This window comes from Desmodus rotundus, chromosome 6 (genome assembly GCF_022682495.2).
Source record: "Desmodus rotundus isolate HL8 chromosome 6, HLdesRot8A.1, whole genome shotgun sequence".
NCBI classification, from domain to species: domain Eukaryota; kingdom Metazoa; phylum Chordata; class Mammalia; order Chiroptera; family Phyllostomidae; genus Desmodus; species Desmodus rotundus.
The window spans coordinates 119,592,230-119,617,582 of NC_071392.1; the positions used below are offsets into that span (position 1 = coordinate 119,592,230).

General features: G+C 41.9%; 1 long non-coding RNA gene across 1 annotated transcript in view; it reads left to right on the plus strand.

The window, feature by feature from the left end:
• Positions 1 to 25,353, plus strand: part of LOC123479628 (uncharacterized) — a 164,287-nt gene that overhangs the window by 82,747 nt on the left and 56,187 nt on the right. The window lies entirely within an intron of this gene.

Below are 25,353 nucleotides of genomic sequence, written 5' to 3' on the forward strand. Positions count from 1 at the left end.
TCTCAGAAATTATCTACTATTGTCTTGCTAGGCAATCCGAGTCTATGACCGTCTAGAAACTTCCCAGACAATGCCCTCTGCCCTCTTCTGACCCTCACCAAACACATTAGAGGTCACATGCAACTCTGGTGGATACTTTCTGCCACACCAATGGCTTCTTACCTCAAGCACTTCTGTCCCTCTGCCTGAGGGCTTTCTTTGGCCTTAGGGCTTGCGAATCCTGGCTTGGGTCAGGGCTCATTCTCCAGGACAAGTGCTGGGGAATGAGCACCCTCAGGACTGACCCTTGATTAATGAAGGAAAAGAGTTGGTGGCTATGAACCCAGGCTTTCTCACCCCCAGGTCAGTTCTGAGCTGTATTCTACATAGTGTCTGAGAGGGTACCCAGTGGGACTGATCCTTAGTGCTTACTAGTGTCCTACTCATTAACACATCCTTTACTAATTCCTTCCCTCACCTGTCCCAGTCCCTCCTCCTTGTGATTCCTGCTATCACTTCCCAAATAAACTACCTGCGCACAAATTTGTGTCTCAGGATCTGTTGTTGGGGTAACTGAAACTAAGGCAGCATCTGATATAGTAGCTCACCAGGGAGCCCTCCTCTTTTCAGTCAACATTCAGTCGGCTACTAAGTGCTTCGGCTCTCCTTCCTAAGTAACCCTTGAACCGTTTCCTTCTCTATTTCTAGAGTTCCGTTCAAATCCATAGTATCTCACTTAGTTGATTACAGTGGCGTTTGAATCTAGTTCCCCATAACCAGTCTTTCACAATGCTGCCAGAGAGACCTTTTCGAAAGGCAAACTTGAACCTGTTACTTCCCAGCTTCAGACCTTTCAGTGGCTCGGGCTGTTCATCACCTGGTTCTCTCCTACCCATACTGTGCCCTTCTTGAACTTCATACTGTTGCACATGTTCTATGGCTGCAGTGTGGTGTTTACACTCCAGTTTTGTCCACCCGGGAACCTCAGCATAATTTGAAAGACAAAATAAACTTTACCATGTCTCTGGAACTGTCCTTCAGGGCCCACACTCCCTGGTGGCTTCTTTAGTCCCATCGCTTTGCTTGTACACGTCTCCATGAGTACCTGTATCTCTGTTGGTGAGTATACAGGGTGGGGGGGAGGGACATAAAAGAAGGTTTACAATCATTCATATGGAAAATAATGCTATAATTAATAAATAATAATACAAGAATAAACTGTGTTTCAAGTACTCACAACTGTAAACCTACTTTTGCCCCACCCTATAGTGAATTTTATCACTCAGCTGAAAGTTCCCAGCCCCTGGCTCAGCACTAGCATGAAATCAATTCTTGAGCCTGAGAAGGACAAGTCAGCCATTCAGTTTGTCCTTTGGAAGTTTGTTCTGGAAAATATGGTAGAGCTGAGGTTTGAGAGGAAGCTCTCTCTTCTGCTAACACATAAGAACTACTTAATGAAGAGAGACAAACTGGTGGTGATGTCTGCATGACCCAGAGGTTTGGTGAAAGAATGATTAACATGATCACTAAATATTCAGTACCTAACATGTTACCCTGGTGCTTTAATGTTAGATCTACTTATTTTGCCACGTTTAATTTCTTTTGAATAAATATCCTCCTTAGCCCTTGTGACACACATAGGAGGAAGTAGAGGCATATTTACAAGAAACTTCAGTTCTCTGGATTTATTTTGTCGCTGTCTCCAGGTTTGATTTGTTAAGACTCAGAGTCATTGAATTCCAGTGATAGAAAAATTATAAAGTAAAATAGGACAATGTTCAGTTCTGTCCCAGCTTGGCTTGGAAGGTACCTAGATTTCTGTTGGTTAGTTGCCCCTCTATTGGGGGACATTATAGGTACCAGCCAAAATGCTCAGCTCTGTTCCTTCTGAGGGAGGACTATGGGGAGGATCCTGTTTACCTAGTGCCGTGACCTGGGTATGGGCTCTGGCTCCCTTCCCAATGGAGACTTCTCACTTCTGGAAACCAGACCTACTGTCCCAAGGAGGGGGTGGGGCAGGCCAATTTCACCATAGTTTCTACATGGTCTAGGATGGGGAGTTGCTTCTCTATACCTTTGGCACGACCCCCTAGAACTTCCTAGCATCAGGGGGATATGGTGGAATGAAGCAAACATGGCACTTCATGGTGTCTCTCTGGAGGCTTCATGGGTGTCTAATGAGAGTTGAGAAGGGGCAGAGTCACCAAGCAGGGCTGAGGTCAGATGTGGCACCACGGCCATCTACTAGCTGCAATGGAACACACAGCCACACTTGTGGTGGTGGCTGGGGCATGTCTCCCAGGTCAGATGGGAAGCTGGATGTTCCCAGCCTTGCAAGGGGCTGGGAACTTCTTTTTAATTGGGTAGAGCCCTGAGGCCTGTGTGATGGGATATAGGCGTACCCTGCAATACAAATAAAGCCACAGGTGTGGGTCTACCCTGAGGAATGGAGACAGGAGATACTGGCCAAGACCAGGCAGAGAGGAGGCTGGGAGCCACTGCCCACAAGAAGGGCACAGGGGTCCAGTTCCCATGCACAGAGTGACCTGTCTCCCAGCCTGGATTCCCAGCAGAGCAGCCCTCACATACCAAGGCTGGGGTTGTACTCTCTGGTATTGGTTTCCTCACTCTTTCCATGAGGAGCCTGGTGTGCCTTGTCCTCTCATGTTTTTTTTTTTTTTTTTTCTCTCCCTGCCCAAGGCCCATCTGAGCTTAAAAGGTGGTAAATCCTGATTTCCAGGCTGAACCTTTGCCCTTGATCTCTACATTCCAACTCTGCTCTGAAATAAAGTCTATTTTTTTAAAAACTAAAAGCAAAGAAAAAAAATTATTCCATCAATGATAACAACACTCCTGGTTATTTTGCTCTATTTTGAGAAGTATTGAAGAACCAGTTATTTCCATTTCAACAAAAATAATTGTAATAGTTTATATTTTTTAAATGTCTTTCATGCAGCTCAGTCATATTTATACACTTTGTTTCCACAGTTTTGTTTAATCTTCATGACAATTCTCTAAGGAGGTATTACTGTAAACTCCATTATACAGATGAGGAAATAGAGGAGCAGAGAAGTTAAGTGACTTTCCCAAGGCCACACAGTAAGTGGAAAAACTGCACTGGCAGCTCCACTGAAGTGCTCGGTAGGGTGGGATAAAAATAGGTTTACAACTGCGAGTACCTGAAACACGGAGTTTATTCTTGTATTATTATTTTTTAATTATTATATTATTTTCACCCTGGCTGGGCAGCTCAGTTTGTTAGAGTGTCCTCCTGATATGCCAAGGTTGCAGGTTTGATCCCTGGTCAGGGTACATAAAAGAATCAAGAATGAAGAAAAAAAAAAAAGAATCAAGAATGAATACATCAATAGGTGGAGGAATAAATCAATGTTTCTCTCTCTCTCCTTTCTTTTCTCTCTAAAATCAATAAATGAAAAATGAGTTATTGTATTATTTTCCATATGAACAATTGCAAACCTGCTTTTGCCCCACCCTGTAAATATATTCCACCACTTACTACTTGCTTAATAGATGTAAACGGTGGAGACCCAGGCCCTTTGTAGCATCAAGGAGATACTCATGGTGGGTGCACCGGTGTTGCTTAGGGCTCACTGTACACGTTGCAAAGGACAGTGGACGCAGGTGTCCATGTTTTTATTGACCTCTTACCTTTCTACCCGCACTCATCTCTCCCCCTGGGGTATTCGCATTTTCTCCCGCCTTAAATCTCCAGGCAAATTGTTTTCTTGTCCCTCTGTCCCCCTAGTTTGCTGACTTTCTCTTTTACTTCCACTGGTTCCCAATTTCCTCTCTTACAGAACAATAGCTATAACAATGATACCACTACTTGTAACAAGTCTTTGGTTGTCTGTTCTGTGGGAAAGAATGCATCTATTTACCAGGAAAGTCCAAATAAGCCATTACGATCTTCTAAACCTGAACTGCCCATGGCGGGAGCCACCAACCCCACGTGGCCACTGAGTATTTGAGACAGAGCAAGTTGGAATTGAGATGTGCTGTGAGTATAAACTGCACACCGAATTTCAAAACTTAATACGGGGGGGAAAGAATGTAAGACCTCTCATTAATGATTTCTTAAATATAGGCTATAGGTTGAAATGATGGCTTAGATAATATAATTATTAAAATTAATCTCATTCATTCTTTTTACTTCTTCTAATGAGGCTACTAAAATTGTATACAGGTAAACCTGTCTATTGTGCTTCACAGATGTTGCATGTTTTACAAACTGTTGTTTAAGACCCTCTGCCAGCAAAAAGATTATGATTTGTTTTATTGTGGAGGTCTGAAACCAAACCTACAATATATCCGAAATATATGTGGCTTCTGTTACGCTTTGGTTGGATAGGGCTCTTCAAAACCCAGTGTTCACTGTTTGAGCTAAAGAAAGGAAAGAGGCCCAGCCCTGCCCTGAGGGAATTCCCAAGCTCAGGGGATGGACAGCTTCTTGTGGACTCTGGTGCTCTTGAATGATACAGACTCTGTGGCTGTCCCTGTAGAAGTCATCTGCATTTTAATGGAAGTTCAAACCTAGCAGTGGGAGTTTAGGCATCAACAACCTGCTGGAGAGATCAGTATCAGCTGTCGGGCCCTGGATTGTGGAGGCTGCACTTTCTCTGCAGTTTCGTAGCACAGCACCTGGAGCAGAGTCCTGAGCAATCAGTAATTGTTCACTGATTAAACTTATTTGGGTCTGTGTTGTCTAAACCTCATCACATGGGAAGCTGCCTCCTCTGCTTGTTCCTAATGGGATTCTTCCCTCCCTGTTGTCATGCACACCCCATCAACAACCCCGCCAGTTTTAGCTCTTTAATTATTCTCCAAGCACCCCCTTCATGTCCCATGTCTTAACCAGAGCCTTCATCATCTCTCACTTAGATCCTATCTGGTCCTCTCACCTCTAGGCTAGCCCAGGGATTCTCAAACTGTAGTATGAATCAGAGTCTCCTGGAGGACTCATTCCTGCAGACTGCTGGGCTCCACCCCCCGTGCTCTGACTCACTAGGTCTGGGTTGGAGCCTGAGAACAAGTTTCAAGGAGATCTAGTGGCTGCTGGGCCAGGGGCTACACTTTGAAGATTGTTGGCTTAGCCTAGTGATCTCCCTAAAACACAAATCTGATCATGAGACTTTTTCTAAGACCCCCATATAGCTGTTCAGAGCCTTCTGGATAAAGTCCAGACTCCAAGAGTCTTCATGGTTAGTTCCCTGTGACTCGCCCTGGCTCCATCAGTGAGGTCTTCCTTTCCTCCATGCTGCCTGTAGTTCTTCCAGTGGACTGGGTCCTACCTCACCTCAGAGTGCCCTGTCTGCTGCATATGTCCCTCCTTTCCCTGCAGGCTGACTTTCCCAGCGTCCTGTGACTGTCAGCTTTCCACTGAGTTGGGCCAATGGAAGGTACAGTTAGGAAATGGAAAGGCGGTGGGAGGGGAGAAACCAAGTCCATTTCTCTCCTGTGCTTTGAGCAGCATTGACAGCAATCACTGTGTATTCTCAATGGCTTCAGCTTCTGCCAGATTGCCTGGCCCTAGGGCACTGGAAACACCACCTCTGCCCTGCAGCACTTGGTGTGGAAGTGGCTTCCTGTTGTCCTCAGTACCGGGATTCTTCTCTGGCCCTGTTTGGCTTCTTAGCTCTTCTGTTATTAATATTTGCACCAGATTCCCTCTGTGGTAAATGCATGAAGGTCATACTACTGATGTCCAAGAGAACTTTCCTTTTTAAAACAATTTTAATTATCTTTTATATATCAAGATATCTCTATCTATCTATCATCTATCATCTATCTCTGTAGATATACCTCAAATCATAAGCCAAATGGTAGAACTTTCTGTCAGGATTGGGTACTCTGTATCTTCCCTATCCAATATGGTAGCCACTAGCCACCAAATTGGCCATCAGAACGTGAAATGTGGCTACTGCAATTGAAGAAGTGAAATTTTAATTTAATATAAATTTAAGTAGCCACATGAGACTAGTAGCCACTCTATTGGACAGTGTTGGATTAGACCCTGATTAATATATAGCCATCAAAATTTAGAAATAGATTTTGAAATTGGCACCAAAAAGAACAAAGAAGTTTTCTGTGTTCTTTGTTGTACAATAGTCTTGCTGCCAACATATAGTCTTATGCCAAGATAGTCTTGCATATAAGCTTGATTACTTTTAAAACCTTTAGATCACTTACTGAATTATAGCTCTATAGGGTTTGAGATTACAAAAAAGAAGAGAGATGAACAAGAATTAATGTTAAGTAAATTAAAGCAAGTTACAGAATAATATGGATAGTAGCGTCTGATTTGGTAAAAATAAAAAAGATAGGAATGTGAGTCCTCATATAAAAATCTCTGAAAAAATACACAAGACACTGTTAATGGTGGGAATATGGGTAGGAAACAGGTAGAGAACATAGTTTTTATTTTATATACTTTATTTCTTTCTGGACTGTTTAGAGAGAGCTATTTATTGTGTATCTATCTTTTTTTTTTCATGAGCATGTATCACTTTTATAACAAAAGCAGCAAAGCAAAAAAAAATCTGGATGACGTGTTATTACATTATATAGAATGGGTTATAGACTTTTCAGCTTTGTCATTTAGATTCGACTGAGCAAGATTTAATCCTTGATGACTTAATGTTGTCATTTGAATTTCATGTAATCATTATGATGTAATGATTTTTGTATGTTTTAAAAGTACCCAGGATTTGTTTTAATCAGGTGTGGTAAGACATGCAGAAACAGAAATGACTGCCGTGAAGTTTTTATACTCACAGACCCGTGGAAACAGGAGGCGTGGCATGCCATGCAGGGCCACATGGGGAGGCACCAGTGTGGTCAGGAGGCAGAAGGGGCAGAAAACTTGGGCAAAGACCTTTATTGTAGTTTCTGTGGGAAGGAATGAGGGAGGTGGGTAAGTAGGCCTAAAATTGGTTAATTCGGATAATTTCATTGGGCTTCAGGGGGCTGTCTCTGGACCCCTGGTGCATGTGCCTGGGGTGACCAGGTCAGGTGGATGATGGCCCAGAGTGCAAGATCCTGGTAAAGGAGGTGGTTGAGGTATGTACTCTGGGTTGGGTGGTTTGCATGTTCCCAGGTTGAGTCGTTTACTATCTCTAGTAATGATGAGCCCTTGGAGGGACAGCCTCTATAGGTTAGCAAAGCCTCAGATGTCAAATCACCAGAAGTATAGAAAGTAAAGAGATATGATTAATACATCTGATGAAGTCATCAGGAAAGTAGGTAACACTGTATCCTTGAGCTGAATTTCTATGATCTTTGAATTCTTGCTTTTTGCTCATCAGGATGTCAGCAATCCTTTCTCCTCCTGCATGAGGGCTTGCATCTGGCCTGTATCTTCCTTTCTTTTTATGTTTGTTAGACTTATATATGTCAACTAAGAGGAAATGGGCCCTAACTGAGGGTTAAGATGTTTGTTCCTCTATTAGCCCTCATTATGGCATTTCTGGCGGGCTATCAATTTTGGGGAAGAAACCACACACACTTAACTATCATAAGACGGATTGTTTCTAAGGACATGGACTTTCATCAGGGGCTAAGGAACCACTTAGTGCAGGAGTTCATGCTGTGTGGTTGAGCTTGCTGCCCCCAAGCTACGGCCACCTCACGCTGCCATAGACGAAGTGCTTTGCTCTCGGCACCCAGTCCTTTAACATGTGGGCCCTGTATTGTTGCCCAAGGGAAACTTCTGCAAACCAATTATACCCAAAGGGGAACCGTTTATGGCATTCTGGACCTTCCTGATTCTTGAGTCAGCCTTAGGGACAACAAGGCCATGTCTCCTTTCTGGGGTTCCCAGTGTCTTGGAAGAGTATGCTCCTTCCAGCTTTCCAGAATCCTGGAAAGACCATGTTTTGTATTTTGTCTCTTCCTTTGTCTTAGCTGTGTACTGGATTCTTGTGGCCATGACTTCTAGATAAATATAGTTGCTATATTATGGAGCACCCATTTTTCATAATTTATTGCTAATAATGACACAAAACAAGCCAACAGACATACAGAGAGGCAATATCCTGGTGGCTACATAATTTGGGCGAGTTATGTAACTTTTCCGTATCTATTTCTTCAACTGTAGAATGGAAATAATAATGGGACCTAGCCTACAGGGTGGTCAGGAAGGTTAAATGATTGAGTTTTTGTAATGTTTGCACATTTACAAATCAAGACAAATGTGTGACACCCAATATGTGGAAACCTGCTTTAAAGGAATTAGTAAGGTAAGAAGTGAATTTATTATAGGCTATGTAAAAGTTCACATGGGATTTTGAGAATTTCCCCCACGGAAAATAAATCCCTTAAGCAGGAACTGCCCGAGCTTTGGCATTCTGTTCCATGTGGGTAAAGTAACACGGATAGCTCCATCCCATGCTGAGATCAAGTACATGAAAGCAACGTTCAGTGGACTGGGGGCCCTGGACATGAGGGAGCATTGGAATGGAACACCCGCTCTGTGCCAGCTTTCCAGACCCTGCTGTCTGACCCCTGGATGTCTTCAAGCACCTACTGAACTCAAGATTAATTTCCCTCTGATAATCTGGGTCTGTGGATTTATTGCCTCTGACATTTCCCCCAGGGTTTATTGCTTTCTAACTGCACAATGGGAAAGAAGGATTCACTAAATAGACTTTCTACAGCTAATCTAATTATAAACCCTTCTATTATGGGGTATACAAGAAATTTCTTGGCAGACTTATTCATAATTTCCAAACCTTGGAAACAACCCAAATACTCATCAGTAAGAAAATGTATAAACAAACTGTGGTGTATCCATTGTGGTATGTCTTCTCAGCAATAAAAAGGGACAAACTGACACAGACAATTAGATGGATGGAGATAAAAGAAGACACACTTTGTTGAACAAAAATAGCTAGACAGAAAAAAGTATGCATTGTATGATTCTGTTATATGAAAACTCATACTGACAGAAATCAGAATAGATGTTGCCTCTGGTAGGTATGCTATAGGGCATTGGGGAACTTTCTTGAGTGTAAAATAATTTCTGTGTCTTGATCTGGATGATGTCTATATAAATTAAATGATTAAATTCAGTAGTGTTGAGGCTTGTGCATGCTACTGTATATAAATCTTACCTTAATAAAGTACTATTTGCATATTGAAAGCTTTTACAATGGGGGCAACTTGTTATGAGGGAAATGAAAAAGAACATTTAAGAATATCAAATGAGAAGCCTTTGATATATAATGAATCATGCTGTATTGTTAGCTAGGATTTATAATATTTCAGGGGCTGATTAGCTAAGAACCTTTCTCTTCCTTGTGTGGCTCCTGGTCTCTGGATTTCACTGCTTATGGGCTCCTTAAGCAGAGCATTAGGGAAGAAATCAAAAGGAGTGAAATTTGCTATTGGAAGGCACTGTAACACTCAGAAAAGGACAGAGTTTTAGGTGGGTTTCCTACAAACAGAGCTGGAATGGGGATTCTTGAACAAAGGATTTATTGAGGGAGAGCACTGAGGATGGGGGGGGCAGGAAGAAGCTAGGTGGGCAGAGGTGTGGGCTGGGCTGGAGCCTAGCCTCCCGTGATCCCATAGAGAGCTCTGGAGTGAATGGCACCACAGAGTTGCTTCACCTGGAGGCCAGAGGGTGGACTTTAGTACTCACCAACCCCCTGCCCTCCCACCGTCAGTCACTGGGGGTGGGGGGACTGCCTGCGTGCCCACGTGCTTGCATTAATTGCATTAATGCACACGTGACAACCTCTAAGCGTATCCTGGTGAGGCAGATCCTGGCAATCGAGGGCACTTTTCCTGAGACAGGAGCAGCTGAGAGCTGTGAGCAGCCACCACTGAGAGCAGCTGGGAGATGCGGCACCTGGCTAGTAAAGGGGAGCTGGGTGGGGCACCCGCAGTGCCTGCAGGCAGTCACAGGACTGGTGCAGCAGGTGTTGAAGATAGGTTGGCAGTGCATTTTGGGTGATCACAGGGAAAGGGGACTAGGCAACCCGCAAAGGCGATCTACAGAGCCTCAGAGCACTGTTAGAAGATGGCGTGGGTCACGGATTTACTCTGGAGAAACTGGGATACGCTGGCATTTGTTTGGAATTTGAAAAGCAACCTCTAAACAGGCACCCGTATTTCAATTAGAGATGCTCAAAATGCTTTCTACTTTTTCTTCACTGTATTTACCATGACAGCAATTAAATTGTAATTATTTCTGCACTTATTTAATTCCATCCCCTCCACCATACTGTAAAATCTGTGAGGGGGGGCTCACAATACTATAAAAGAACCTGTATATCTCCAATGCCTGGCACTTGTACTGGTGCTCAGTAAATATCAATGCGCGAATGAGTGAATGGGTTTAGAAAAAGGGAAAGGAGGTAGTGATAGATTGATTTCATATCAATTGTTTTACTCTCCTGCAATACCTTCTCTGCTGCCTGCACCAAGCCTTTCTATTCTTTCGTGCCCAGCCCTTGCCCACCGCTGCCAGGTATCCTCACCCCCACTCCCCATGCTCAATGCCATTCAACACTTATGACTACGTGAAGCCTGTCAACCTTGCTTTTCCAACTGGTTTTATGTATTTATCTCTAATCTAACTCATTACAGAAAGGGTTTTGCTGGAATTCTTTTTGACAGTCAAGTTCATGGCCTGCCTTTGCTTTATAGGATGCTTCTTATGCTTCTTTATAGGATTACTGATTGGCCCAGTTGAAAATTATCTTTTTCTTGTCTGAGTTCTACCATTCAGAGAACACTTACTTTTGCCTCCTTTTGTCATAGTCCCTCTCTAGGCCTGTTGACTCCTTTACAGGAAGATCACGCATTGAACTCTTAGTGCTATGAGTACTGTGGGTGCACAGTGAATGTCTCCTATACTGTGAATGTGCCTGTGCAGATATCAGACAATCAATCGAGATTATGTAGAGATTGATGTAGAGTAGCAATATGGTTGGAAATAGACATGAGGGAAGATAAATTCTGTAATTTTTTTTAAGTGATTCAAGTTCAGTATTTAATACTTGAAGAAGAAGCAGAGGGAGAGTGGTAATGGAAGAAATATATCTGAAAATCTCCTTAATGCAGGTTTGTTGGGATCAGGAGAGCACCAGCATGGGATGGAGTGACTTCTCTATGAGTTTTTTCTTTTCTTTTCTTTTCTTTTCTTTTCTTTTCTTTTCTTTTCTTTTCTTTTCTTTTCTCTTCTCTTCTCTTCTCTTCTCTTCTCTTCTCTTCTCTTCTCTTCTCTTTCTTTTCCTTTTCTTTCCTTTCCTCTTCCCCTCCCCTCCCCTTCCCTCCTCTCCTCTCCTCTCCTCTCCTCTCCTCTCCTCTCCTCTCCTTTCCTGTCATTTTCTCATATCTAGTTGGGATGATCTATGCCAAACATGGGTGATAGAGACCATCCCCTATAACTTCACCAGTCTCACATTTTAGAACAATTCTTCCCAGAACTGAGTCATGTGGTTTGTGGTCAGCATGGCCCAGCCTGTCCCTACTGGGTTTGGAACAGATGCTGATGATCGCTTCTTCAGCCTCGCAACAAGGGCTTATAGTGCCAGCAATTCATATTAAATGAAGTCCATTTCCTCTATAATGTGAGAGCACTTTCCTGATCACCCTTTAATCAAAACAGATGTTTTTGAAGTGGCCTAGAATAGGATATGGAAATTTTGGCCAGCAATCAAATATGGGTTCAAAGGGAGACCCTTGATGGCTCCCTTTGAACTGTGGGCACTGTCTAAAAATAGCACATTGATATGGTACTTATGAAATGAAAGTAGCTGCTAGAGATTGCTGCTGAATTCTAGAGTCAGCCAGCTGATTGCATGAAGATGCTCCACATGTGAAACATGAGGGGGAATGTGGTGTGGGCTTCTGTCCTGTGAAAGCGTGCTGTGTCAGTGCTATGCTCTGCAGGACTGGAGCTGCCCTCTCATAACCTCCCCCTGAGGGAAGAAGAAGAGTCACTTCCTTTAACAAAGAGTTCTGGAAACATAGACAGGTTGTGCCTTCCCCCAAACCTGGTTTGTATTGGGGAAACTTAATTCAATACTACAAACACTAATTAAGGCATATAACTGTACTAACTTGCTAATGTGCTGGATCCAAAGACAGAAATAAAGCAAAGTGGTGAGGCGGGGAATCTGTTAGTAGAATTATAGAATTAGAAGGGATTTTAGGCATTCACTATTACAAAACCTTTATTATAATGATGGCTGGATGGTGTGGAAGGAAAAGAAGATTAGCATTTAGTATGTGGTGATTATGTGTCAGACATGTGTATCGTGTTGTTTACTCTTCCCTAAAACTCTATGTGGGAAAAGGTGGAAAAGAATCCATGAATACATTTCAATTGAGTACAGTGGAGACATTGAGCCTTTAAATTACTTAAATTTTCATAAAATTCCTGTGAGATAGATGACATACGATAGTATAATGAGAACGGTTTGGGTGACATGGATGTAACCTGGCTCCCGAGGAGAGTGGACTGGAATGCACCTGCATGAAAAATGATGACTTCACTGCACTAGTCAGTGGGAGCAATAGATGCCACTGACTGAGCATGTGTACTGTGTGGCTGTCACATTCAAAATGACTGAGCGGGTAGAGCAATGAATCTGCGTCAAATTTTGTGTAAAGCTTGAATATTCCTCCATGGAAACTATTCGGATGATTCAGAAGGTTTTCAGGGATGATGCAATGAATGCAGTGTAAATAAAAGTGTGGCACAAACACTTCAAAGATGGTCAAGAATCTGCTGAAAGTGATCCATGTTCTGGAAGGCCTGCAACAAGCAGAACACCTGAGAATGTTGAACATGTATGGGCTGTAATGAACAAAGATTGGCGACTGACAGTGTGAGAGCCAGAAGCTGATCAGGGGATTCCCAAAACTGCTCTGTCCGAGATTTTGATGTAGGATCTTGGAATGAAACCTGTGGCGGCAAAATTCATTCCATGGCTTCTGCTACCAGAAAAGAAGGAATATTGTGCTGCAGTTGTTAATGACTCGAGTCAAACTGCTACCAACGAACTAGATTTCCTCAAGGTCATAACCAGAGATGATCCAGAAATCAAGGCCCAGTTGTCCTAAAGGAAGTCACCCGGTTCTCCACACCCAAAGAAGGTGCGGCAAAGTTGCAGCAAGATCAAGACCGTGTTAACTGTGTTTTTTGATTGGGAAGGCGTTGTCCATCACGAATATGCCCCTCCGGGCCAAACAATAAGGAGTACCACCTCAATATTCTTCACTGGTTGAGAGATGCAATACAACGAAAAAAGCAATGGCTATGGGTTACTGGTGATTGGCAGCTTCATCATGACAAGGCATCCACTCATGTATCACGTCTCGTGCAGAGTTTTTGGTGACACATCAAACCACCCAAGTGACTCAGCACCCCTACAGCCCAGATTTGGAGCCCTGTGACTTCTGGCTTTTCCTAAAACTAAAACCATCTTTGAAAGGGAAGAGATTTCAGACTGTTGATGAGATTCAGGAAAATACAATGGTGCTGCTGATAGTGATTCTAACAAAGGATTTTGCAGAGTGTTTTGAACAGTGGAAGAAATGCTGGGAGAGAACTGTGTGAAGTCCCAAGGTGCCTACTTTGAGGGTGACTGAGGCCTCATTGTCCTATGTACAATGTTTCTTGTATCTTGTGTCTTCAAAAAATGTCTCTATTTTTCATGTTACATGGATGCGTGCTTTCTGGACAGACCTTGCATTTTATATATTGGAGAGAGAGAGAAAAAGTGAAACTCAGAGACATTAAATGGCATTTCTGGCAAGTAGCTGAGTTGGGATGTGAACTGGTCTGTCCAAAGTTAAAGCCCTGATCTTTCCCAATCCCCGTATTTCAGATAAGAATACAAAAGTGCGGAGGGATATGTTTCAACCAGGCCTTCTGATCCAGGCCTCAGTTGTCTTTCTCTGATTTCTTATTGAACATGCCCACTCGAGGGGCTGGGAGGAAGCAGGCATTAGTGAGCCAAGAGCGCTGGTGCAGTTAATTCTTCTTCACAGATTACACACCGTAAATCAGCCACTTTAATCCCAAATTTTCTGTGGGAACAAATTCCAGAGACCAACAAACATTGTTTTCTTTTAAGGTGTTTCTGAATTTGCTGACAAGGCTCTTAGAATATTTTTCTGTTTGCTTAACATTTTGTTGATTCATGAAATTTTAATTCATTCTTTTCTAACAAATTTGTATTATCAAAAACCTATTTCCAGCCTCTCATTCTGTGTCCCATGTCTCTCCTCTCCATGGTGTCTACTTTGGGTCCCTGAGGCTGGAGTTAGAACAATTTTCTCATTCTCTCTTCAGAGCTGCTGGAAAAGAGGCAATGATTATTTTCTGAATAACACCCATTGAATATTTGGAGATAGTTATGAATCTCTTTCAGCTTTTATTAATATGAAACTTCCCCTTAGAGCTTTTTTTAAAATGAAGAAATTAGATAAGTTCAGACATGCTTTTATGAATGGGGGAGGGCATGTAGAGAAGGGAGGTGCCATGGAGGTTTCTCTCCCATGTGTGTGAGCCCGGTGGAACCCAGTGTGCTTGGTGGTGATGAAAGCTGAAAGACTTCATGGCACTGTGTGCGTCTCAGATGGTCCTCTGCTCAGTCCAAAGGGGAAGGAATCAGTCCAATGGCAGCTATTAGGAAACCAATGCACTTATTTGCAGTGATCAAGCATGTTAATCTGGATTCTTGCCTTTAATGACAAGGCAATGTGGTCAGTGGAATAGCACTGGCCTGAGACTTGGCACATCTGGTAACTAATTGTGCAATCCAGGGTGAGCCTCTTTACTTCTCTGGTTTCCTCTTTCTCTTGGAAGAAATGAAGAATTGAAATAGCAATATATATGAGCTCACCAGATCCTTGACAATCTATACCTTGGAACAATTTTTAGGAGGGGCACAGTGTGGCTGCTCTCTCCCCACATCTTGGATAAGCACAAAAGGGGGTGGGTTAATTTATGGATTGGTGAGGGAAATGACTGATATATTATTGGAAAATACACCAGGAAAAGAAAATGTGGTACATTGAACTAAGAATCAAATGGCCTGAGATTGAGTTCTTGCTTTGCCATTAACTTACTGGGTGACTTGAATGAATATCTAAAACATTTGGGGTAAGTCTTCATGTTACTTAAGTGACAATTCAAATTCAATGATGTTTTGAATGCTCTGTTGATGCTTTCTGTGTGCTAGTTATTGAACTAAGGGTAGAAAGGACAAGATATGATTCCTGACTGGAAGCTCACTGTTTGGAAAGGATTAAATAAACCATTAAGGTGCTTATGCTAAGTGCTTTAATAGAAGTATGTTCAATTGCTATCCAAATGGTGAGTTACAAATGTATATGGCATAGGCGAAAGGTCAAGGAAGACTATAGAGGTCACATTTAGTCCAATACTCTCAAAGTATGAGAATTGAGGGGAAGGACATTCCAGGTAGGGAAATAAATAAAGTTAGGAAAGAACAAAAAATCTAAGGCAATGAGTCTGGGACAGTGACAGAGGCTTGGTAAAGGAGGTAAGGGGAAAGTGTGGAGGGCCTGGAATTAAGGTCACACCATCCTGTAATGGACTTTTAAGCCTTGCTAAGGAATTTGAACTTCTTCCTGCATGCAGTGAGGATTCAGTGAAAGATTTTAAGGGTGTGGTATGATGTGATTTGTGTATTCTGGAGTAAAAAATGGAGGCGAGAGGAAAAATGCAAGCAAATCAATTAGGAATTCTTGAAAATATCAAAGGAAGAGGAAGTGAGAGCCTGAACAAAGGCCTTAGTCGAGGAAATGAAGGAGAGGCTTCAGGCTGGGGATTTTCTTGTAAGTGAAATCTGAATTGACTATATAATTTGTGGGGCCTAGTGCAAAATAATCGAGGAGACCTTTCTTAAAATAATAATTTTAAGGCAGCGACGACACCATTAAACCAGGTACAGGGTCCTTCTAAGCTTGGGGCCCCTGTGTGTCTGCCAGTGGCTGATGCCCCTGAAACCGGCCCCAAGTAGGTTACCACTTGTTTCCTTCCCGGTTTGTTGTAATCGTGGCTGAAAAGACTATTTAAAATTTATGAGATCATACATTTTGGGGGGTCCATTTTGCAGGTAATTTCACTTTGTTTACTCTGCCATTTGTTTAGATTTTTACATTATGTGATTTTTTTGAGTTGTCTTGCTAGACGGTAAGTCCAGAAAAATGCCTCAAAGTAAAGCTGACTGGGATCTTCCATTGGAAAGGTGTTCCTTAAGTCACAAAGCAGAGATGGAGTTTCTTACAGCTAAGAAAAGAGAGAACAAGATAAGGGAGTAATTTGAAAATAGAGTCTTATGATAGGATAATATACAACTGGGGTTATTTAATCTAGAAGTAGTAGTTGAGAAGGACTTTATTATGGTATTTGTATTAGTCAGCTATGCCATAGTAATGGTGTGTGACAAACCAAACCGCCCCCAAACTCAGTGATGTAAAGCAGCCATTCTCATGCTCATGGGTCTGCAGGGGAGCTGTGGTTTAGTTGGTCTAACGTGGGCTCAGGTGGGCGGCTCCCATATAAACTGAGGATTGGCTGGTCTGATCCAGGCCAGGAGTTGTTTTTTCTTTTTTGTCTTGAGGCTCAGGCTAAGAAGTGGTGACAGCTGTGCCAGGAGTATAGGAGGCAGAGCCAAATTGGAAGTATACCAAAGGCCTCTATTTGTATCATGCCTGTTAATGTCCCATTGGCCAAGCTGTGTTACATGGCCAAGCCCAGAGCCAATGGGACAGGGAAGTAAAATTCACCCACAGAGGAAGGAGAAAGGGAGTGAATACTTGCTGAATAAGCAAATTCTCCGAGGATTCAAGAATTGCGTTTTCTTACACAAGCTATTACGGCTAGTTGCTGGATAGCTACACTGAGGGTACTACTGAACGGAAGGGGGCTTGCTTGAAGGGCTTGGGTTAGCTATACAATCTTGTTGACGAGAAGAACAGTTGTTTGGTAGAGATTGGGAGTTCCTGAAAATCGTTAAGCTAGCTTAATTCTTCATTGGAGAAAACTGTTAGGTGAGGGCCTACTAGGGGCAAGGGGTGAGGAGGTGAGTTAATGATCTTTTCATGTTCCCTCAAGTGGCAGGATTACAATAGTCCCCCCTTGTTGTGGGATTTGCTTTCCATGGTTTCAATCATCTATGGTCAATGGCGGTCTGCAAATATTAAATGGAAAATTCCAGTAATAATTCATAAGTTTTAAATTGCTAGCTGTTCTGAGTAGCATGATGAAATTTCCCGAGTCCTGCTCTGTCTGCCTGAGTCGTAAGTCATCCCTTTGTCCAGCGTCTCCGCGCCGGTACGTTCCCCGCCTGTTAGTCACTTCCGATTATCAGATCAACCGTGTGGTATCGCAGTGCCTGTGTTCCAGTAATCCTTATTTCACTTAATGATGACCCCAAAGTGCAAGAGCCATAATGTCAGCAATTCAGCTATGCCAGAGAGAAGCCGTAAAGTGCTTCCTTTAAGTGAAAAGGTAAAAGTTCCAACGTACCAAGGAAAGAAAAGAAATTGTATGCTGAGGCTGCTAAGATGAACTTTCTATCTGTGAAGTTGTGAAAGAAAAGAGAGAAATTTATAGTAGGTTTGCTGTTGCGCCTCACATTGCACAAGTTCCGGCCACAGTGCATGGTAAGTGCTTAGTTAAGATGCAAAAGGTATTAAACGAAATGTGTGGGTGGAGGACATGAGCAGAAAACACGTTCTGGCTGATGGCAATGTGTAGTGCCACACAGCACTGAGCTGTAGGAAGACTTTGATGAGTGATCCCCTGGAAGGAGTGACACCGAGCAATTTACTGCAAGTAAGAGTGACTCTGCAGATTCAGAAATCAGTCTGGCATTGTATCCTTTCTCATCACCACAAGAAGAACAAGGGTGAGTACAGTACAGTAAGGTATTTGCAGATAGAGGGAGAGAGAAAAAGAGGGAGGAGAGAGACCACACTCACATAACTTTCATTACATTAAATCATTATAATTGTTCTAGCTCATTATTAGTTATTATTTCTAATCTCTTACTGTTCCTAATTTATAAATTAAATGTTACATAGATATGCACAAGAAAAAACATAGTATATGAGGGGAGATGCCCCAAAAGTCGGAATTTATTTATAAAAAATTGTGTATTTATTCTTACATGGTTAAACTTCAGTCACCTTCAAAGTATTCTCCATTTGATGCAATACACCCATCGAGACATTTTTTCCCCCACTGCTCAAAACAGGTTTTGAACTTGTCAATTTCGATGCCTTTTCATGCTTCTACCATTTTTTGTTTCACCTCTTCCACAAACGTTTTTCATGGTGTTTTTGGTCAAACACTGCTGAACACTTAATGTGGTGTGGGCTTGCGTGCTCACAAATCACCCATCCTGAAATGGGCAAATGAGTTGAGTCTTCAAAAAAAATTCACTGAAGTTAAACGTAGCTTCTTATAACAATGCCAGCTAGTACACTGGTACAGATGGGTTCCTAAAACACTTGCCTAGCAGGGGAAGCCTGTACTATGAGGATTCCACCTTCCAGAATATAATACTCTTTTTTGAGGGGTCTTCCCTTGTATATAGGGGTTAATACTACATGTAGTTTTAGGCATTCACTTGGGGGTCTTGGAACATATTCCCCACAGATAAAGGGAAGACTGTGGTATATGAATTGAATAGTGGCCTCAAGTAGCAATATCTCAGGATGAATGCTCCCCTCCATTCTCAGAGGGAGGAGACACCTTTTCCTGGCCTCTGTGAGACCATCTCTCAAGGACCTGAGGCTTATTGTCTTTTCTCATGAATCAAAAATAAAGACCCATATTGTACTGTTTTAATTTGATGGGTCTCATTTTTCCAATAAAATAACTAAATGCTATTTTTAGGTGCAGTTTGTAGTTTTGTTTTGATTGTTTCTAGTTTTTGGAAAGATTTCTTCAATGGTCTGAAGGATTTTGGTGGGAGGTATTTAATATTTCCCTTAGGATTTCATAACCTCAGACTTCTCAGAATGCTCTTTCAAATGAAGAAGCTTAGGTCTTTGAGAATAAGCTTCTGGGTTGCAACTGACATTTCAGAAGGGTGACACTGAAATAAGGTAGGCTAAGTACAGTGTGCCGACTAGTATACGGGGGAAGGATGATGGAATGAGAAAACATTATTTTGTGATGATGATTAGTAGTCATTACCTCAAAAAAGTCATCAATTCATGGTAAAATTAGTGGTTGAAAAATGATGGGAAATAGGATATATTCATAGTCTCAAAGTATCTCCCCACATATTATTTATTGCTTACAGAGGGAAAAAGTTGTTGAGAACAGTGTCATACCAAGTGATCAAAATTAGCATTGCCAGCATCATGTGTCTCGATGTGATACATGGAGAACACAGCATCTATTCTGTGATGGGAGAAGGCAAAGAGGCATAATCCCAGATGAGGGATGTTCGACAAAAGGGCTAGCTTGGGCTCTCTGAATGATCATGGTCATGAAAGTTAAGCAAGGCTGAAGAACTGCTCCAAAGTAAAGGAGACCGAAGACACATGACAGCGAAGTGAAAGGCACACATCTGGACTGGATCCTGGGCTGGGATAAAAAAGATAGCTACAAAGACCTCATTGGGACAATTGGTGAGTTTTCAGTGTGGACTGTGGATTAGATAGTAGAATTGCACCGATGTTAAATCTCCTAGGTTTTCACAATTGTACTGTGGTTAAGTAACAGAAAGGCCCTCCTTTAAGAAATATACACTAATGTACTTAGAAATAAAAGATCATGATGTCGATGACTTATTCTCAAATGGCTTGAAAACAATTATATGTAGAAAGAATGATAAAAGTAATGGGGCAAAATTTCTACAGTTTGCCCCATTTTGAATCTGGGTTAAGGGTGCATGGGAGGTATTGATATTATTTTGGCAACTTCTCTGGAATGTTAAGATTGTAACAAACTAGCCCTGGCAGGGTGGCTCAGTTGGTTGGAATGTTGTTCCATACACCAAAATGTTGTGTGTTCAATCCCCAGTCAGGGCAGATACATAGGTTGCGGGTTCCATTTGTGGTCGGGGTGCTTACAGGAAGCAATCGAATGATGTTTCTCTCTCACATCAGCATCTCTCTCTCTCCCCCTCTTCCTTCCTCTCTCTCTAAAATCAGTAAACATATCCTCAGGTGAGGATTAAAAAATTATATCACATTAAAGGGTGTCCAATCTCTCCCCGCAACCAATGTAAAGGTGCAAAATAGAAATGTTTTGGTGGTATAATGACAAGATCTTGCATTACCATGAAACCAAAGCTACATATACTTTTAAACAGCTGAGTCTGATTAAAGCAGAAAGAGACCCTCCAGACTTAGCAACAAAGAGGTTGTATGCCTGGACATGACTGACAAAGTAGTTCTCAGTGTTCTTGGTTTTATGTCTTAGTTCAGTTATGCCTCACTGTTTAAAATAGAAAATAGGAAAATATAGTTCTTTTTAGCTGTGATATAAACTGGATTTTACCTGAAAAGCATCTGAGACTCACAGGAAGAATAAAAGGGTAGAAAAGGGGGAAAAAAAGTTTCCTAGTTGGCATTTCTTAACCCCATCTTGAGAAAAGAATAGCATAATCGATTGGGGTTGAAGTTCCAGAAGTCAGACAAGAAAGTTTGCTGTATGTAGGGGTGTTGATTTGGAGGGTTTGGTAGCAGTGGAAAAAGTCAAAACAAAAGAATTAATTCCATCGGAAATTGTTTCTTGGACCAGATCCTGTGTGAGTGAGCCTCGAGGAAGGACAAGGAAATGGAGAGTTGGCCTATTATAAAAGAAACATTCATTTAAACACTTGGATTCTCTCACTTCTCTTTTGCTTTCAGCTCCCATGTCACCGTTTTCTTCAAATCCAGGCAAAACAAGATGCAATGATAGCACCAGGCCTCATGCTTGTGATTATTTTACATGTTTTAAAGTCAGCTCTTTCCCCAGAGTTGCGTATTCTCCAAGGATGTCTCCAGTCCCTCTGGCTTCTAAGCAGATGTTGGCAGTGTAGTTGATAGATGTTTCAAAATACTCAAACAACTCATTCCTTGCCTGCTTTTATTTCCCACTCCTGTGCTTGTAATACATAATGTATGGGCTATATATATTTGTTTTGCCTGTGGTAGAAACATGTTAGTTAACTTTTACTGAAAACAGTTAAGTATATGAGCTTTATATTGAAAATAAAGCAGTTTCACTGGGTCTTCGTTTTTATGTTTTAGTGCTGAAACCCTGGTTGTCATCTTTGAGGAAGCAGTAGGTGGAGCTACAGGCTTTTTATCATGAAGGAATTTTTGCAGTAGCTGCCCATTGCCGGAATAACCTGAACAAGCACATATTTCCAAAAATAACAGAGGCAGTTCCAAGTATTCCAGAAATATAGGCAAGACTATTTAGTCATTCATAATCACCGCTTTGCAAGTACTAGAGAGATTCTGTAGAAAATATTTCAGAAGCAGAGAAAAGATTGATAGAAGTCCTTGTGTTTTTAGAAAAGAGATTCTTTGAAAAAATGCAACTCAAGAAGGGGGGAGAGGCACGCACGCAGCTCAGTCATGTGCCACTCTTTTTTTCCAGGTGGCGAAGGGCCCAGAGGGGTAACTGGGGGTGGAAAGAAGTCTTTTCCATTTGCGTCAGAACTCTGAGAAGCTCTTCATTTCCCCACTTGATGAACTTTTTCGAGGCTCTAAACTGCGGTTTTGATTTTCTTTGAATTAACAGAGGGGTGGCTGAGGTGAAGTGATTCTGAGGAGGCCAGAAGGCACTTGGAACAGGTCACTCTCAAGGGCCGTTTCTCTCATTGGGTGCCCTGATGTTCTTGTCATGTCCCTGGGAGAGAATAAGAAAACAACTTTTCATCATTACGGAAAAGGTAAATTGTCTTCATGTAAAAATCACAAGTTCAGAGAATGCTTTAATAGATATCTATATATAGCCCATTTTATATATCCTGCTGGGTCTCTCTATATAACTATGTATTTTACACATACAAGGTCTGTCTAGAAGGTATCCAGCCATGTAATATGAAAAATAGAGACATTTACTGAAGAAGATACAAGACACAAGAAACATTGTACACAGGACAATGACGCCTCAGTCCCCTTCAAAGCAGGTACCTTGGGACTTCACACAGTTCTCCCAATCGCCATCAGCTGCCCCATCGTATTTTCCTGAATCTCATTGACAGTATGAAATCTCTTCCCTTTCAAAGGTGATTTTAGTTTTGGGAAAAGCCAGAAGTCTCAGGGCACCAAATCTGGGCTGTAGGGGATTTGAGTCACCTGGGTGATTTGATGATTTGCCCCAAACCGCACAAGACATGCTGCATGAGTGTGTGCGTTATCGAGATGAAGCTGCCAACCACCAGTTGCCCATAGCTGCGGCCTTCTGAATCATAGGAATAGTTTCCATGGAGGAATGTTCAAGCTTAAGCAAAATTTGATGCAGATTCATTGCTCTACTCACTCAGTCATTTTGAATGCAGCAGCCATACAATACACAAGCTCACAGGTTACATGGATTTCACGCAAACCATTCTTGTTATATTAACAATGGCTGGACTTTTTTTGATATATAATTTTTGGCAATATCACTCTGAGAATATGATGAAAGCAATTGATCCTAACCCCCGAAAAAACCAGAAACACAATATCCAATATAATTTATGTACAGGGTAGGGCAGAAGTAGATTTATACTTGTGACTATGCAAAAGAGTGTATTTTTATATTATTATTTATTATTGTATTATTTTCCATATGAACAACTGTAAACCAATACACCCACCCTGTATGTGAGTGCATACACACACACATGCATGGGAGAGAGATATACTTATTCTAAGGAATTGGCTCATGTGATTGTGGGGTCTGGCAAATCTAAGATTTATAGGGCTGGCCAGCTGGCTGGAAACTCTGGCACAATTTCTATGTTACAGTCTTGGGGCAGAATTCCTTCTTCTCTGGGAAACCTCAGTCTTTTCTCTTAAGGCCTTCAACTGATTGGATGAGACCCACCCACACTCTGAACAGTAATCTGGTTTACCAACCACATTATGAAGAGTAATCTGAATGTAAATGTTAATCACATCTATAAAACACCTTCACAGCAACACCTGGACTAGTGTTTGACCAAACACGTGGGCACCGTAGCCCGGCCATGTTGAAATATAAAACTAACTATCGCAGGTCCCATCACTGTCATCTGGTTTCAGAAGAGCCCCACAGTCTACGGCCAGACCACCATGAGCGCACCTGATCTTGTCAGAAGAACCCTGCAAAGACATGATAAGAAAACATCCCAGCACACCATCGCCGTGGATGCCGTGTTAGGAGAAGGCCACAGGGCGACTATGGTGGAAAACTAAGCTTTTCGGTTCAGCCTACTTGTCGCATCCGCAACTGGGGACAGTGAATTATGACACAAAATCGTGATGAGTCAAAAAGGGAGAAATGGTAGGATTTGATGCATAAGAGGTTGGACTCTTCTTCCTCAGCTCTTCCAGGTGCTACAGACTTGTAGCTGGAAGAAGAGTAGCCATGATGCCCTATGACCACAGAGCAATCTGGGGCAGACTTGGCTATTGTAGATGCCAGCACCTTCCTTTACTTTGTATTTTTGCTACAACAAATAACAGCAAATCTCTGGTTTATAGATGAGAATAGGCTCTATGAAGCTTCATTCATTCATTCATCAAATATTGAGCATCTGCCATATGCTGGACAGTGCTCTGGGTGCTGGGAACACATACCAGTGCGAATAAAATGCAGACTTGTTTCTTTCAAGGATCTAACGTTCTACCGGGGGTTACAGAGTACAGAGCAAGTGAACAGACAAATAAATAAAAATATGCAAGCCGTTGAAAGTGATGGGAAGGAAACTAATAAGTGGGCTGAGATAGAATTTGCTGGGGAGATGGTGAGAAACCTATTTTAGGTGTTTTATAAGAACACCTAAATCTGGGGTGTTGACGTGTAATCTGAGACATAAATTAACATAATGGGCTTGGCTAGATTCTCCACTGCTAAATAAGGGCTGGAGCTGGCATGCATACCCAGGTTTTGTTTTGTTTTGTTTTGCTTTTTACTCCAATCTATTAATATTTACCCCAGCTTATATGTTGTGTCAGGCAAAAAAGGTCTGATATTTCTTGTCAAAATGGAGGGAGAATTAATTGTCCATGCAAAAGCAAGTATGTGTGCACATGCAAATGAATGTATGTTTCTGAATCCCAAGAAAGGAAATGCTAAATAATCTTAAGCAACCCTGGCTAGAGTATTTCCATCACTCCTGTTAGGCAGTTCTTCCTCTTTGTAACCTGAATTTTTCCTGCTGTATCTGAAGTCTTCCTCCTTGTGCTTCATCTCAGGTTCAAATGGGTAAACATGCTGCTTGTTGCCTTTTGTATAAGAGATGCTGGCCATGCTTCTCCCTTGGATTAATATATCATGTTTCTTTAATTAGCCTGTCCTCCTGGATCTTATTCTCTGGCTATTTAATTACCTTCCAGGCTTTACATAGGTTGTTTGAATTGTCCTTGGGACAACCCCAGAGGGTGTCATTCACATGTAGATGTTATAGATTAGTATCATCACAAGGACAATATGTTGGCGGGTGGTCCTAGAAAGTCTAGAGAAGTCTAGGAGACTCTTTCTCTACTTCCAGCAAAGCAGCTTTATCAGGTAGAGGTGGCTGCATGTCTGTCTTACTTATCAATCTACTTCTCTCTTTTTATCCAAAGACACTTAGGAAGATTAAAGTGAGTTTATGACTTTTTTTCTCTCTTGGCACGGTGAAGATATACAGGGTGCGTATCTTACAGAAGGGCATTCTCCATTTTTTTTGTCCTCCTCCTCCTCCCCCCTCCTCCTCCCCCCCTTCTTCTTGCTAACAATACTGTTTTTCCATTTGGTGTCCAGTAACCTCCTGAAATTATACGCGAAATATTGTTTGTGGTGGTTTAGTAGTTATTTGTGTCAACCCATTCCAGGCAATACATTTTTTTTATTTAGAATAATATGAAGAAGTGACATTTGGAAAGTATTTTCACCTGAGGGAGAGACTGATACCTTAAACTAAAAGAGAGATGTCAGGAGGGAGAGTCAGTCCAGGGGAAGAAGATACTAGGAAGGCATTCCCTGCATGTGCTTCTCAAAACTCAACCTTCCTCACTGGAAGGGGTTCACATTGAAATTTTTAACTGAGGATAAGATTTTTAATCTGAAACTGGGATTCTAAAAGACATTTTATTCCTGGGATGGTGGTTTACTGAAATCACAGCTGTCTCATTTATTAGCTTTTTGACTTTAGTCAAGTTATTTAACTTCCTCAAGCCTCC